Raw genomic sequence first — 16,178 nt, forward strand, 5'->3', positions numbered from 1 at the left:
TAGGGACAGGGAGGCAGGTACCCTTTCCATCCAATGTGTCATTGGAAACAAAGGTAGAAAGTCAATGCTGGACTCCTCATTTGTGAAACATAAGCTTTGCATTGCCATTGCATTGCTCTCATGAGTATGCTCCTGAAGAAGACAGCAGCTTCCTATGGGGGAACTTAGACGCCACTGGGGTTCAAGTAGAGTATTTGTTCATATACAGTATCACTCTGGGAATGGGGCAGGTGGGACTTTTATTTCAGGTAAGTGGTTCTCTGGAGGATCTGGCACAGCCAAAAGGATTCAGGTCCCCAACAGGAAGAGGCATGGGTCTTAATCAATAGGATTGTCCACATACCAGAGAAAGTCTTGGTCATTACAGCAAATCAAACTGACTGAAACGAAAAGAAAGACATACAAACAGACACAAATACAAACACACACACACAAACAGAGAGAGAGAGAGAGAGAGAGAGAGAGAGAGAGAGAGAGAGAGAGAGAGAGAGGGCGAATCAGGTTGCTGGCTCAATCCTGGTCTGCCAGTGTCTCGGGACTGGATTGGCTCCTGGGACTGGATTTACTCCTGGGACTGGATTTACTCCTGGCTTCTGCTCCCTTAGACCATTAATCTGGAATTGGTGCCAGAAGACACACACCTTTAATCCAAATCTCAAGGCAGGAAGACACACCCTGCACTGAGCCACGCCCTCTGCTGTTAGCATATAAAAGGTTGCCTTGCACCAAGTCCTTCCCTTCCCAGGCAGTAGAGAATCATCTTTGGAATTTCAGAATAGACTGAGGAATAGCCAGTCAGACTTCTGGGACTGAGTAAGTACTGGTGAAGCACTTTTCCTTCACTGTTAGCCTTTGTGGGATTAGTAGGACTGCAGCCCTAAGTCATTCTAATGAATCACTCTCCTTCATACAGAGAGATTCATTCTACCTGTTCTGTTCCTTTAGAGAACCACAGTACACTTTTCAATATAAGAGTGTATAAAATGTTCCAAATTATCAAAAGTTGTGTGGATTTGTCAAAACTAATCACCTCCTTACTTAATATTTAATCTAGAAAAGATGGAGACTGTCTTCTTTGAATCTTATAGTGCAATATGTAAAGAATATCAGAAAGACCAAAGTTTCTAACTTCATAGAAGAGGAAACAGATGGAAAAACAGAAACTAAACATCTAAAATATGTCTGTAATTGTGACACCCAGGTTTGTTTTCTTCTTTGCTCTGAGCCCTTGATCATATGTTCTGCACAGTTCAATCCAGACAGGTTTCTCCAAAGAAACCCTGTTGGCATGTGCTGGAGTATTAACTAAACTGAATCCCAGTTTCCAAATCCCTGGACAAAAATCAAACCAGTACAGCAACAGAGCAGACGTTGCATAGAGTCCATCAGAGTTCATCACTGTTCCTCCCCCACCTTGCCATTCTGTAGCAAGAGAAATAAAAACCCAGAGATAGATATTGGGGTTCAACCCAAAAACCAGAAAGGCAAAGCAGTCAAGCCACTAGAGACATCTTTCCTCTATTAAGGCTGGGTGACTGTAGAATAGACAGACTAAGCCTCTCTCCTCCCATTTTACATTACCTCTAGTGCTGGGATTTCCTAGGCTAGGACTGAAGGTGTGAACCACCACCACCTGGACTTGTTACTACATTGATCTTGTTTAGATTAAGGTGCCTTTAAACTCACAGAGATCCATGTGACTGTCTAACAAATCCTGGGATTAAAGGTGTGTGTCACCATTGCCTGACCTCTAGTGGATTTTTAGCTTTACTTCTGGTCTCGGGTGGCGGCCGGGCTCCAGACCGAAGAGCTAATCATAGGGTCCTCAAAGAAGCACCGCGGAGAGAAGGAGGCAGCTGGCACGACGGCAGCGGCCGGTACCGGGGGCGCTACCGAGCAACTGCCGCGGCATCGAGAGCATAAAAAACACAAGCACCTGAGCAGCGGCGGCGGCGGCGGCGGCGGCAAACGACGGAAGCGGAGCCGCGAGCGTGGGGGCGAGCGCGGGAGCGGGAGGCTCGGGGCCGAAGCGGAGGCCCGCTGCGGCGCCCACGGTCGCGAACGAAGTCAAGCGGAACCCTCGGAGCGGCGCGTGAAGCGGGAGAAACGCGATGACGGCTACGAGGCCGCTGCCAGCTCCAAAACTAGCTCTGGAGAGGCCTCATCACTTAGCATCGAGGAGACCAATAAACTCCGAGCAAAGTTGGGGCTGAAACCCATGGAGGTCAATGCTGTCAAGAAAGAGGCGGGCACCAAGGAGGAGCCCGTGGCAGCTGACGTCATCAACCCCATGGCCTTGCGACAGTGTGAAGAACTACTGGAGAAGCTGGCAGCTGCCAAGGAAAAGCGGTTGCTGAACCAAAAACTGGGGAAAATAAAGACTCTCGGGGAGGATGACCCCTGGCTGGATGACACTGCAGACTGGATTGAGAGGAGCCGGCAGCTGCAGAAGGAGAAGGACCTGGCGGAGAAGCGGGCCAAGCTACTCGAGGAGATGGACCAAGAGTTTGGTGTGAGCACTCTAGTGAAGGAGGAGTTTGAGCAGAGGCGACAGGACCTGTATAGCGCCCGGGATTTGCAGGGCCTCACTGTGGAACATGCTATCGATTCCTTTCGAGAAGGGGAGACTGTGGTTTTCACCCTAAAGGACAAAGGAGTCCTGTAGGAGGGGGAGGACGTGCTGGTGAATGTGAACATGGTGGACAAGGAGCGGGCAGACAAGAATGTGGAGCTGAGGAAGAAGAAGCCCGACTACCTGCCCTATGCAGAAGATGAGAGTGTGGATGATTTGGCACAGCAAAAACTCCGCTCTATCCTGGCCAAATACGATGAGGAGCTGGAGGGCGAGCGGCCGCATTCCATCCCTTTGGAGCAGGGTGGCATTGCTGATGGACTGAGGGAGCGCGAGCTAGAAGAGATCCGGGCTAAGCTATGACTGCAGCTCTGTAGCTCTGTAGCTCTCTGAGCTCTGTAGGGCCCAGGCTTGCCTCTGAGTATCTCAGTCCTGAAGAGATGGTAACCTTCAAAAAGACCAAGCGGAGGGTGAAGAAAATCCGAAAGAAGGAGAAGGAAGTTGTAATGCGGGCAGATGACTTACTGCCTCTTGGGGACCAGACTCAGGATGGGGACTTTGGATCCAGGCTTCGGGGCCGGGGTCGGCGTCGGGTTCCCGAGGTGGAAGAGGATGTCCTGGAGGATGAGGAGAAGGACCCTGTGGCCCAGCCCCCACCATCAGATGATAATAGAGTAGAGAACATGGATATCAGTGATGAAGAGGATGGGGGAGCTCTTCCGTCAGGGTCCCCAGAGGTGCTGGAAGAAGATGAAGCAGAGCTGGAGCTGCAGAAGCAGCTGGAGAAGGCGCGGCGTCTGCGGCAGTTGCAGCAACTCCAGCAGCTTCGAGACCGCGGCGAGAAGGTGGTGGAGATTGTGAAGAAGTTGGAGTCTCGCCAGCACGGCTGGGGGGAAGAAGAGGACCCTGAGCGGAAGGGGGCCATCGTGTACAATGACACTTCTGAATTCTGCCGCACGCTAGGGGAGATCCCCACCTATGGGTTGGCTGGCAACCGGGAGGACCAGGAGGAGCTCATGGACTTTGAAAGGGATGAAGAGCGCTCGGCCAATGGTGGCTCAGAATCAGATGGGGAAGAGAACATCGGCTGGAGCACCGTCAACCTCGATGAGGAGGAGCAGCAACAGGATTTCTCCGCTTCTTCTACTACCATCCTGGATGAGGAACCCATCGTGAACAGAGGGCTGGCTGCTGCCCTGCTCCTGTGTCAGAACAAAGGGCTTCTGGAGACCACAGTGCAAAAGGTGGCCCGGGTGAAGGCTCCCAATAAGTCACTACCCTCAGCTGTGTACTGCATCGAGGATAAGATGGCTATCGATGATAAGTACAGCTGGCGGGAGGAGTACAGGGGCTTCACCCAGGACTTCAAGGAGAAGGACGGCTACAAGCCTGATGTTAAGATTGAGTACGTGGACAAGACCGGCAGGAAACTGACTCCCAAGGAGGCCTTCCGGCAGCTGTCCCACCGCTTCCACGGGAAGGGTTCAGGCAAGATGAAGACTGAGCAGCGGATGAAGAAGCTGGGTGAGGAGGCGCTCCTGAAAAAGATGAGCTCCATTGATACGTCCCTGGGCACTGTGGCACTGCTCCGGGAGAAGCAGAAGGCCCAGAAGACACCATACATCGTGCTCAGTGGCAGAGGCAAGAGCATGAATGCGAACACCATCACCAAATGAAGCCACCTTCCTCCCTTCCCTCCCAGATATGTTAAATAAAGTTCCCTCCTTATTTTTTCAAAAAAAAGAGATACAAATAATAAACCAATACAATAGTCAACTCATTAATAAATGTATTAAAACACTACTAACCATGGTGTGTTTCCCCAGGGTTGCTGTAAATACTCCATAGTCTACCCAGGAGTCATTGGTAGTATCAGTGACCACTGCTTCTGGGATACAAATGTAGGACACAGGGGACAGGGTCCTTGGATTGCTTCAGGCGTTTGGGAGGGGGCTCCAGTAGATTGCATTGAGGAGAAGCCAGGGAGCTGTATGCCTCAGCCACCAAGTGAGGGTATGAATCCACCACTGTCTTCCAGCTTGCAGTCTGAGAGACCTCGGAAGCATGAGCTGTGATAAAATTCAGCACCTGTATTTTCAGGTGCTGTGTGCTGTGGAGGTCAGCCAGGAAGAGAGTGTGGGCAACATTCTCTACAGTGAGGTCCCTGCAGAGGGCACTCTCGTACATGACCTTCAAACGCTCCAGGCCATACTTGTCAGCAGCTGCCAGTATAGCATCTGCAATGCTGTGGAGATCTGGTTCCTTCCCGGTGTAAATGAAGCCCATCATTGCCTTGAAGACTTCAGGTTCCAGGTCATGAATCTCAATGCGATTCTTTCTGCTCTCCTCCATGTCATGTTCAAACATGGCTCTGAAAACTGGAGAGCGAGCAGCTAAGATGGCCTTGTGAGCCCGGAATTCCTGGCCATCTACCACCAGGCAGCAGTCTGTGAAGCTGGTGTGCTTCTGTAAGTTATATTCATAAGGCAAAGACAGAACAACCTAATCCACAGTGACAGCTAGGAAGGCACTGTTCCCTCTGGTCATTTGTATTCTCTGACTCTCACACTCTTTCCTCCTCTTCCTATACTTGGTTCCCTAGATCTGGGGGGAAGGAATTTGATAAAGATTTCTCATTTGTTTATCACCATTTCAAAGTCTTTTACTTTTTGTGCATTGTCCAGTTGGGCCACACCTTTCTTAACATCACTCTAAGAGTTAGAGATCACCATGTGAACTGTGGGGACAAGGACCACATCAGACCATGAGCAAGCTACTTGTGTTCTCTCATGGAGGGATCCAGGGAGATTCAATATCCATGATATTACAGCACTGCTGCCAACTTCCCAGGACCTCTTACCTACAGAAGTATATTTTGCTGTTTAGGGAATTTTGCTTATACAAAAACCTAACACATGTATAGAAATTTACATTTCTTAAGTTCTTTCTCTCCTAAAAGCTTTGTGTTAGTGGAATCATGCATGAGATGGGAACATTTGTCATGTCTGAAGAGCTGTTAGTGACATGCAAACCAAGGTTGAGAACTTCCACGTATGAGATTTTATTTCCTTCAAAATATTTGTCAAAGGTATCACACTTATAAAAGAGTTTGCAAGAACTATCATAATCTAAAGCACTAAAGCATGTTGGTCATCACACAAGGCCAAGTTTTTTTAGTTCCTAGAATAATATAGTTGATGATGATGATGATGATGATGACGATGATGATTATGATAGTGATGATAAATATAATTCAGTTGGATGTGGCTTGTCTTTCCTATACTTACTACTGAACCCTTAGACTCAGATTTATCCTGGAGTTTTCCAGGAAGGGACTCTAGGAGACACAGTGAAGGACAACCTTGGTTTCATAGACTGTATCATCTAAGGTCTATGAATAAGATTATGATAACACCCTTTTAAGAAAGGAAATTCAGAGCAGTGGAGAAGAGACATGAGAAGTCAAATGCCACACAGTACTGTACTGTCTAATTCAGAGGAAAATTAACTGGAAATGATTGTCTAGATGACCCTCCATAACCATATGATAGACACTGAGAAACGACATAGTGTCCTGCGAATTTCTGGGCTCATTACATATCCCTAAGATGCAGGCAATTATTTTTCTGTTGTTTCATTTTGTTTTGAATGAATGGACTTGCTGCATGATAAGGGTAAGCAGGCAGACATCAACAGCTTCCTTCTTCCATGTTCTGCTTGTAGCAGATGGTGTGGCCCAATTAAAATTGTGTCTTCTATCTTCAAGATCTGGATTAAATGTATGTCTTTCTCCTTCCAAGTCCTTATTTGTAGTGTACCTACCTACTTCAATTTAAGCAAAAATTTTCTCACAGGCATGCCCTCCATTTTTGGATTTTAGTAACTTCCTTATGTAGTTAAGTTGGGAACCAAGAACACCATCACAAGTATATTTCCCATATGGTGGTTCATCTTCTATAAGCAAAGGGATGGTGTCCATTTCTACACAGCTGTTATTTATTCTTCTGATGATGTTACACTAATACCTCCCATAAACACAATCAGGGAAGAGGTGTATTCCTTACCCTGTCAGGATTCTCAGTGTTTTCAACATGGAGGTCATAATGGAAAACTTCACATATGATGGGCAGAAAGCAGATCCAGGCAGGATCCTCTGAAATTGGCTGTCTTCTTTCCTGCCTTTTATTACATCCAGGCACACAGTGCCCAATATGACTCCATCAACTTCCATTGGTGGTCTTCCCCCTCACCTCAGATAATTCTCTTAGAAAACATTCTTCCACATCCACTTACAGATGTGCTATGATCCTGAGTGCTTCTCAATTCAACTACATTGACTCCCAAGATTCAGCTAAATACTTTATGATTTGAGTCCTTCTTTGGTGAGTTCTGTCCTCATCACATTTTGACCTTTCATGCTAGTTCTGCTGGGCTTTAAAAGTGAGAGAGTATTCTGGTTTCCCAGGGGTGCAATATATTCAACAGTTACCAAAGAAGGGGTTTTGATACAGTTCCCCTTTGAAATGTGATCTGTAAAATGCTCCCCAAATTCATCACCCATGTGTCAGAGACCATGCTTTGACAAGTATACCACTTACTAGGGTAGGGGTATGAGGATCAGAAAAATGTTAAGCAGGAGGAACATAGATAAGAAAAAAAGTCACTAAGATGTAGGATAGTAATTGGAGGGCAACTCAGCAAATACTGAACGCTGAATTCACCTGCTTTTATTTTCCATGCATTCTTATACCCAAATACAAAATGGGGAACAAGACAAAAAACTGCTCTAACATGATAGAAAGGAAATTAGAAAAGTTGCTTGCTTCAATACTTTGAGCCCTCAAGCCATTAATTCTTGAGAAAAACATTCTATTGTTTAGACAGTGAACCCACCCTAGACCAAGTATTCTGAAGGCAGCCACTCCCTCAGTCAAACCTCTTAATTCAAAAGAAGGAGCAGAAGTATTCTTGAATTCCCTGACCTTGGTCAGAGCGGAGTGGATCTACCTGTATGAGACATCTTAATGACAAAAACTCCAAGTAAACACACCCTAGGTCAGGATGTGTAGTCCTGGTTGTTGTCAACAATTTTGAACAAGATAAAACTCTCTGACCTTCAGGCAATGTGGAAATAGGCCCACATTTTTGGGCCTCCACATTCATAATGTCTTGAGGGACTCACTAATACTAGAAGACATGAAAATAATTTCAGTAAATCAATCCATTCAGCATTACCCAGCCTAGTTCTCCTGAAATTCTGGCTCCAGTGTTGCTCATCCCCCAATACGGGATAAATGAATCAATTGGGTTTGATCCCTACATATTTGCTTCCTTATAGGAAGCTTTTTCAGGTGGCTAAAAGGTAGTATCAGTGACTCTTATGTATGTAGGCTCAGAGACAGGGTGGTAAGTACCCTTCCGTCCAATCCATCATTTTAAATGATGGTAGGTTATCACTAAAATACCCCTCATTTCTAAGAAAAGGGTTCTACTTGTGAGTCCTGAGTTCCCATGAGCATACGCTTGGACAGCTGGGCCCACTTCTCAAGGGAGAATTGAGACTCCCTGGGGCAGATAGCAAAGGTTCTATTCATATAGTCTCTCATTCCAGGAATGGGACAGGTGGAGGTTATTTTTCAAGTAGGTGATTCTCCAGACTACCTTCTAGAGCCAAAAGGATTCAGGTTCCCCACAAGAGGAGTCATGTGTCTTTAACTGTGGGAGTGTCCTCATACCTGAGAAAGGCACTGACCATTACAGGAGAACAAACTGACAGAATCACATAGAAACAAATGCAGACAGACATGCACACATACAGAATTACAAACAGAGAGACATACAGAGATTCAAAGAGAGATGAACAGAGAGAGACACAGATAAAGACAGTATGGGAAAAAGAAGGATAAAGAGATGTGTTGATATTTTCTTTGGGATCTAATAAATAAACATGCCTGAAGATCAGAGTGCAGAGCTAGGCACACTAGTTAGCTTTATACCAGCACTCTGGAGATAGAAGCAGACAGATCTCTATTAGTTAAAGACCACCCTGGGCTACATGAAACTGATCCAGTCTAAAAGAGAAAGAGGGCCAAGGGGGTGTGGCTCACACCTTAATCCCAGTATTTGGGTGTCACACATCTTTAATCTGAGCACTAAGGAGGTAGAGACAGGAAAGGATATGGCTGGGCAGAGAGAAGAAAATAAAGTGGGAGGAGACAGGAGCTCATGGCAGTACAGTCTGAGGAGCAGTAGTCTAAGAACGCAGTCTCAGGTGGCATTCTGAGGACAGGATTGACCATTTGATCTGGGTATTGGTAGAGGTAAGAACTCTAGTGGCTGGCTTCTCTGCTTCTCCAATCCTTCAGCTTCACCCCCTAATAGTTGACTCCAAGTTTTTATTATTAAGACCAATTAGAATCCATGCTACAAAGAGAGAATTTCTCCCAAAAACATAATGTGGAAAGAGATGCTTTTCTTACTCTGTCAGGGGTCTCAGTGTTCACAACATGGAGGTCAGGGTGGAAGTATTCATATAAGGAGGCAGGAGTAGAGCCAGACAGGATTCTCTGAAAGTGGCTGTCTTCCTTCCTGCTTTTTACTCAATTCAGACTCACAGTCCCTGGGATGGCTCCACTAAATGTATTGGTGGCCTTTTTGGTCCTCCCCAGTTAATCCTCCTTATACTCTCTTCCTGATCCACTTAAGGGTGTGCTATGAGAAAAGCCTATTTAATTCTCATTTCCATCAATCAGACTGCTGAGATTCAGTGTCTCATTACCTCATAATTTTCAACCTCAGTGGTGAGTTCTGTTCTTTAAACTGAACTTCCATGCTTACCATGCTGGACCTTAAATGGGAGAGAGTATTCTGGCTTCTAAAGGGTACAGAATATTTTCAACAGTTACTGAAGAAGGGATTTTGTGATGCTTCCCCTTCACCTTAGATTTTGGTCTGTAAAATATTCCCCACATCTGTCATCTTTCTCCAGATCACCATGTCTGTACGGACACACAAAACCTAGAGGACAGGAAAATAACTTCAGTGATTCAATCCTCTCAGAAATTCCCAGTCCAGGCCTCCTGAAAGTCTGTCTCCAATGCTACTCATCCCTCAAGACATGATAAATCAATCAATTGGTTGTGAATTTTTGGTTCCTCAGTTAGGAATCTGATACAGGTGGGTAACTGTGAGGAGGGTAATCTTAAAATGGGGAGGCTTGTGTTAAGGCTCTTCACAGTCTAAGGCATGAACTGCAGATGACCCCCTTCTCTGTTTTGAGAACCTGGCCAGTTCTCAGGAACGAGAACGGGGAGTATTTTTTGCTTTAATTAAGACAGAGACCTGCTGATGCACTGCTCATCCTAACATCTGGCCAATGTCTAGAAGTGGACATGCATACAGGACCAGGTGTTTTGATGATTGCTGATGACTAAGCAATGAGCCCCCCTTGTCCATGAGGCTTAAAATCTTGCCTCAGAATGCCTCTAGCTGCTACTGTTTCAACCCAGGAGAGACAAGCAGTCAGATGAAGCCTGTGCCCATGATGTTTCCTGGGATGCGTATTTCCATGTTGTTCAGGTGCTGTATACAGAATGACTACTGGTAAATTCCCAGGTAAAGCCTCTCTCTTGGGGGCTTCCCACTCTATTCCTTTGTTTCAGCTTTCCCCTCAATTCTTTTGTTTCAATTAAGCTTCCTTGTAGAATAAATCTTGCTTTTTATTAACTAATTTCATGGCTCATGGAAGTTCTTTCTCATAGATTGAATCAAAAATAAAAGTCTGTGCACAACAAAGTGGCTAAAATATTTGCCCTTACAGTAACTAAGAGCATCAGTGACTCTTCTCTATGTGGGTTTAGGATCAGGTGGCAGGTATCACTTCCCTTCAATGTGTCATTTGAATGAAGGTAGGCAATCAATACAGGACCCCTCCTTTGTAAAAAAAAAAATGCTTTACATTGCTAGCCCAGGGCTCCCAGGATCATGCTCCTGGAGATGAGAGCAGCTTTTCATGGGGGAAACTGAGACCCCCTTGGGCTCAAGTTCAGGATCTGTTCATATACAGTCTCACTCTGGGAACTGGGCAGGTGGAGCTTTAATTTCAGGTAGGTGGTTCTCTGGAGGACTTAACACAGTCAAAAGAATTCAGGTCCCCAACAGGAGGAGGCATGTGTCTTAGTCTACAGGATTGTCCACATACCCGAGAAAGCCTTGGTCATTGCAGCAAACCAAACTGACTGAAACAAATAGAAAGACATACCAAAAAACACAAGTGTAAACACACATGCAAGGAAAGTGAGAGACCAAGCACAAGAGAGAGTGAGAGAGAGAATGGGATACTGCTTGAGCATAGATTTAAGTCAACAGAAAGTCTTTATTAGCCAGCTGCCAGCTACATGGGATGTTCGGGATGCCAGTACCGTAACTAGCCTTCCTCAGGATGAGCTTCTAAGCACAAAAAACAAATTCTGGATTGACACACTTCAGTTAAAGAGAAGAGCTACTGAGAAATGGCAGTACAGAAGCTGAAGTGTTAGTATATTTTGAGCAAGGATTGTACATTTAGAGATATTCCCAAAATTTCATTTCTGGTCTCTGTGATCTCAGTGGAACCTTCAGAAATGTAGGATAGTCCCAGTGAAGACTGCTGGGACATGGATTTAAGTCAACAGAAAGTGTGTAGAGGCAGGCTGACAATTACAGTGGCTGTTAGGGAACCCAGTTCACCATGGGGCTTTTCTGGGATGAGCTTTCAATAAAAGCACAGATGCTGTATTTTGATTGGCAGAATTCTGTTAACAAGACAAGCTAGCCAGAAGAAGAACTATGGAAGTTAAACAGCAGGGTTAGAGCAATTAGAGTTTTTCCATCACTATGGATGTTGATGAATTAGGAACTTGTTTTAGTGCTAGTAGCTGGTGCTGTGTAGGTGATTGATTATGCAGTCTGAATGGTACTTTCACTGTGAAATCAGAAATGTTCTGACCACTTAAGCATGTGTGCATGGCCAACTACTCCTGTGTTTCCAAACAGAAATCAGATTCCTCATAAAGAGGTGACAGACCAGGTTCAGATGTCAGATTCCTCCAAGCAGTAGGCAGAGACTGATCAGAGGGAGACTTGGGGACCTAGAATGCAGGTTGTGCATCCCCAGAGTTCATGACCCCCACGCTCTTTTATCTATGACTCGTTCTGAGAAATCTGGCATGTCAAGGTCTTGTCTCTGGAACCTCAGTGTAACCTGCCAAACTATTGTGGGGCAACTTGAGAACCTCAGAGGTTGGAGATACTTTAAAAGCCAAAAGGGCCTATACAGATGTGCAGTCAACTCTAAGGGATCACAGATGCACACCCAGAGACTATTATACCTAGAAAAACTTTGAAAACCCTAGATGGAAAAATTAAGATATTCCAAAATAAAGCCAAATTTAAATAATATTTATGTACAAATATAGCCCTACAGAGAGTGGTTGAAGTAAAAATCACTACAACCATGAACAATACAGAAAATAAATATTTTAAGAGCATTAAAGCAAAAGTAGGGAAATACATACACAAAAACACCACCACCACTACCAATACAATAACAACAAAATATTAGGAATCAACCATCCTTGGTCATTGATATCTCTCATTATCAGTGGTCTTGATTTGTAAAACTCTAAAATAACTCTGAGGCCTCCCAGTCTTAGTGCTTTCCCTCCTCCCCTGGGAACCAGGAATATAACAATTACACACACACGTACTGAAATGTTGGGAACTTTCCATCTCCCTGAGTCTTTGTGAATGTTCTCCAGATAGAACTCAGTTATAGAAATTGGGGCAAGATAACCCTTAAGATGTTGACTCAGTCCCTGGGAGGGAATCAAAGTAACCCTCAAATGTTTCCTCTTACCTCACCTGATCTGGCAACTGCCCTCCAGCCCTGGCTTGGACCAATTATTGTTAATAGCCCTTTGAATAGCCAATCTCAATAGTTAGAAAACAACCCCTGAGTTCCCCCCCTCTTGTTTCTATGGTTTTTTGTTTTAAAAGTAGCCTGTACCAGCTATTTGGAGTCTTTTGGTTTCTTAAATGCTGAAAGACCCTGTTGCGACAGAATTAAAAATCCTCATGCTTTTACATAAACTGTGGTGTGAGGGTGGTCTCTTGGGGCAACTCCTGATAGTTGGACTTCAGGGTCCAACAGATTCCCCAGTGAGAAGTCACAGACTAATAAGAGTGCATAATAAAGCAGGTTCCATCTGTAACAGCCGAATTCACTGTTACCCTCTCGATACAGTTCGTGTGCAACTGCACCTCCCACGAGGCTGGGCCAAGGCCTGGAGATTGGAAAGAAAGACACAAGAGACCATGGTCATTTGTCAAGCGATAGCTGAAATGCCACTTTATTTAGCTTTATCCAAAGCTAATATACTCTGGCCCCAGTTAAACAATTTCCTCCCAGCCAGCCGGGAACCTGGCACTGTATGGGACCTGGTGCCATAGGGATTCCTTTCCAGGGGGCTGGGGGCGAAGAGCAGTGGCAGACAGTGGGCCAAGTTGAGAGAGAACTTGGTGCTGTGTAAGAACTCTCCCAGGCAGGTAGGAAATTACCATACCAAAGATAAAACAAAGCCCTACAGCTAAATCACCAGGCTATAGCAGAGTGAGCACAGAAATTAGCAGGAAGCTTAGCTGGCTAACCAAAACAGTCCTCCAGACTTGCACCCCAGGGAGCAAGGGAAGACCCTGGCCCTACATCCATCCTTTAGCTGCAGCCAGAAACCCACCTAGGCAAAATGGGTAGAGGTTGCTTCACAGTAAAGCCTTGGAAATAGACATTCCAAGCAAATGAACCTAGGAATATAGGTGTACTCACTTTTATAGCTAACAATAGACCAACTACAACCTAATCAGAAGTAAGTAAAGACACTACATACTCAAAGCAAAAGGAATCAAAGATAAACAAAATAGGAAATAATAGGTTTCTCATAGTAAAAGGAAATCTTTTTTTTTCTTTTTTTTCTTTTTTTTCTTTTTGGTTTTTCGAGACAGGGTCCCTCTGTAATTTTGGAGCCTATCCTGGAACTAGCTCTTGTAGACCAGGCTGGCCTCAAACTCAGAGATTCCTGCACCTCTGCCTCCCGAGTGCTGGGATTAAAGGCATGAACTGCGACATCCACGGCTGTCTCGCCAGTGTAGCAGAAATGCTGACTAGGCAGGCAAATATTGCCGGAGGATCAGGATCCGTGCTCCACGGAGATGTGTCCTGAGCTGCCCCGTGGCAATCAGTTGTGGTGTAATGTCACCTGAGTCGCCATTTGTACTGACTCGACCTGACTGTACTTGGTGCTATACGTCTGTCTTTTCCCTTGTCTGTGTGTTCTTTGTGATCCTTGCATATTGCTAACAGATCAGACTATTCCAGGCAGTTGCAGATACAAACAAGACTGTTGAGGAATTTTTGAGTTTTGAGCCCCTATTCATTAAAGCCTTTAAAGAAATAGCCAGTTCTGGAAATAGGAAAGTCATCGTTAAAATAATTCCTTAATGATGTGGAGCAAAAGCAGTTGCTCTTATCAGGAGAAACCTTAGAAGCCTTCTGCAGGAAAACAGCTGCAGCAACACTAGATGTTTGCCTGAGAATTACGTGCAGGAGGCCTATGCAGCCTTCATTATGGCCAGAATAAACCTAGGCTAATTACAACATCTGACCCTGAGAGTCGGGGAGGGAAGAAAGTTGAGATTTATGGTATGAAACCAGATTCAGACAAGTTTGAGATCATGTCTAAAATTTCCTAGCAGAAAGTTTTCCCAGGAAGATAGTGGCCTTCTCCTCTCACACCCCAAGATATTCTGAGCACAAGGCCACTTAGTCCTGCCAGCCGCCTGGTACAGACTGGGCGAAAGTCCTTGTGCCCAAGTCAAAGCATTTTCAAAGATTCTTTTTGTAAACTGTTTTATACTTTTTTAAAATGATCTGATGATGTATGCCTTTGCCAAGTTCTTTGTTTGTAAAAATATAAAAACCTCACACTGGAAAAGTAAAACACAGCAGCATTTTCAAAAATACATTGAGAGTGACTGTCTGTCAATTTCCTCCGCCGTATCCTGAAATCTTCTGTTCTTCATCCTGTTCCCTCACGGTCTGAGTGGCTCCCCTGAGCCGGTCCGTAGCAGGTGGCGCTTCGAACAGGGACTTGAAGGACAGTTAATCTTTCTCTTTTCTTTCTTTTTCCTTTTATTAGTTTTCAGGAACGGCTCTTACCAGAGATCTGCAGTCTCGTCGGTAAAGGATCATCGATCAAGAAGTAAGTAATCAGAGGAACCATGAGGCAATCTATGAGAGATGCCTCATCAGCATTAGTCCAAGGAATGGCTTATGCTGCAGGAATGAAGGGTTGGAAATTCAGTGCCAATGTTAAAAAGACATATGGAGGAGGTGTAAGAGACTCCTCATCTCCCACTTGTTATAATTGTGGGAAACCTGGGCACATGCAGAAAGACTGCAGGAGGCCCAGGGGAGCAGGGCAAAGGGGAACTCCCGGACTTTGTCCCCGGTGCAAAAAGAGAAGGCACTGGAAAAATGAATGTAAATACAAGTTCCATAAGGATGGAATGCTCTTAGATAAGAATAAAAATAGAAATAAAAACCAGGCAAATATAAAACAAAAAGTCTAAAATTATGATCAGAGAAAAGTTAACAAAAAATTTGAAAAGGCATTAGCAGCTAAAGGACATTTTCTGTGCCTCTTTTCTTTTCTGAGTTAAGTTTTTCACTGTGATAACACTCAAAGTTTCTTCCACTGGCCAGCAGTTTCTTCTCTTAACTCTTTCGTGTCCTAATACTGCTTATAAAAACTTTTAAATTATACCAACTTGTAACTTTAAAAAACATTAATTTTAGAATAAATGTTAAAGATGCATTAGGCTTCAATATTATCTAAAAATTAAAAAGGGCAAAAAGGCTAAAATAATAACAATAATAAATGAAAATAATAAAAGGGGTTTGTCTAAAAGTGTCTGGCTTTATCAATGAAACAAAGATTGAGAAAGGTGTCTAAACCTATAAATTACAAAAGGTATATAAAATGCCATAAAAGGTAATAAGAGGCCAAAAGAAGTTTGCTGTAATTTCTTATATCTGAATGTTTAATGGTCAATTCTGGTTTTAAAAGGATTTATCTTGTGAAAGGGTCATGGTTATTTCTTTTATGCATGCTTGTGTAGCTTTGTGATATTAAAAAATATATGAGGTGAGTATACTCAACAGAGTGAGGGTCTCAGAGACTCTGTCCTATGAACATCATATGATTTTGCCACATTTTGCCGAAATCTTCCTGAGCAAATATTGGTTTGGGTATAGTTTTCTTTAATAATATAGTCATTGATTAATTGTTTATGCTAAAATAAATAATGCTTTCTCCACATTCAGCAAAGAAATTATATTTAAGATTCGTCTTTTTTCCATGCAAAGACTTTCTAATATTTTGACAGTTATTCTTTGCAGTAGAATATTTAAATGTTCTGACTCATACAATTTTTGTGAATTTTTATGTCTTAAAAATAAAACACAAATGCTTATAAAATATTTCATATTGTTAATGTTTAGGTTTTAGCCTCA

General features: G+C 44.0%; 2 pseudogenes; one reads left to right on the top strand and one right to left on the bottom strand.

Annotated features, from left to right (window-relative positions):
• Positions 1-221: 221 nt before the first annotated feature.
• LOC146891315 (U4/U6.U5 tri-snRNP-associated protein 1 pseudogene) lies at positions 222-4,315 on the top strand (annotated as a pseudogene).
• A 129-nt stretch (positions 4,316-4,444) lies between these two features.
• On the bottom strand, positions 4,445-14,886 carry LOC148119467 (speckle-type POZ protein pseudogene; annotated as a pseudogene).
• Positions 14,887-16,178: the final 1,292 nt, after the last annotated feature.

The sequence above is a fragment of the Myodes glareolus genome, chromosome 17, assembly GCF_982192425.1.
Source record: "Myodes glareolus chromosome 17, mMyoGla1.1, whole genome shotgun sequence".
Taxonomy (NCBI): Eukaryota; Metazoa; Chordata; class Mammalia; order Rodentia; family Cricetidae; genus Myodes; species Myodes glareolus.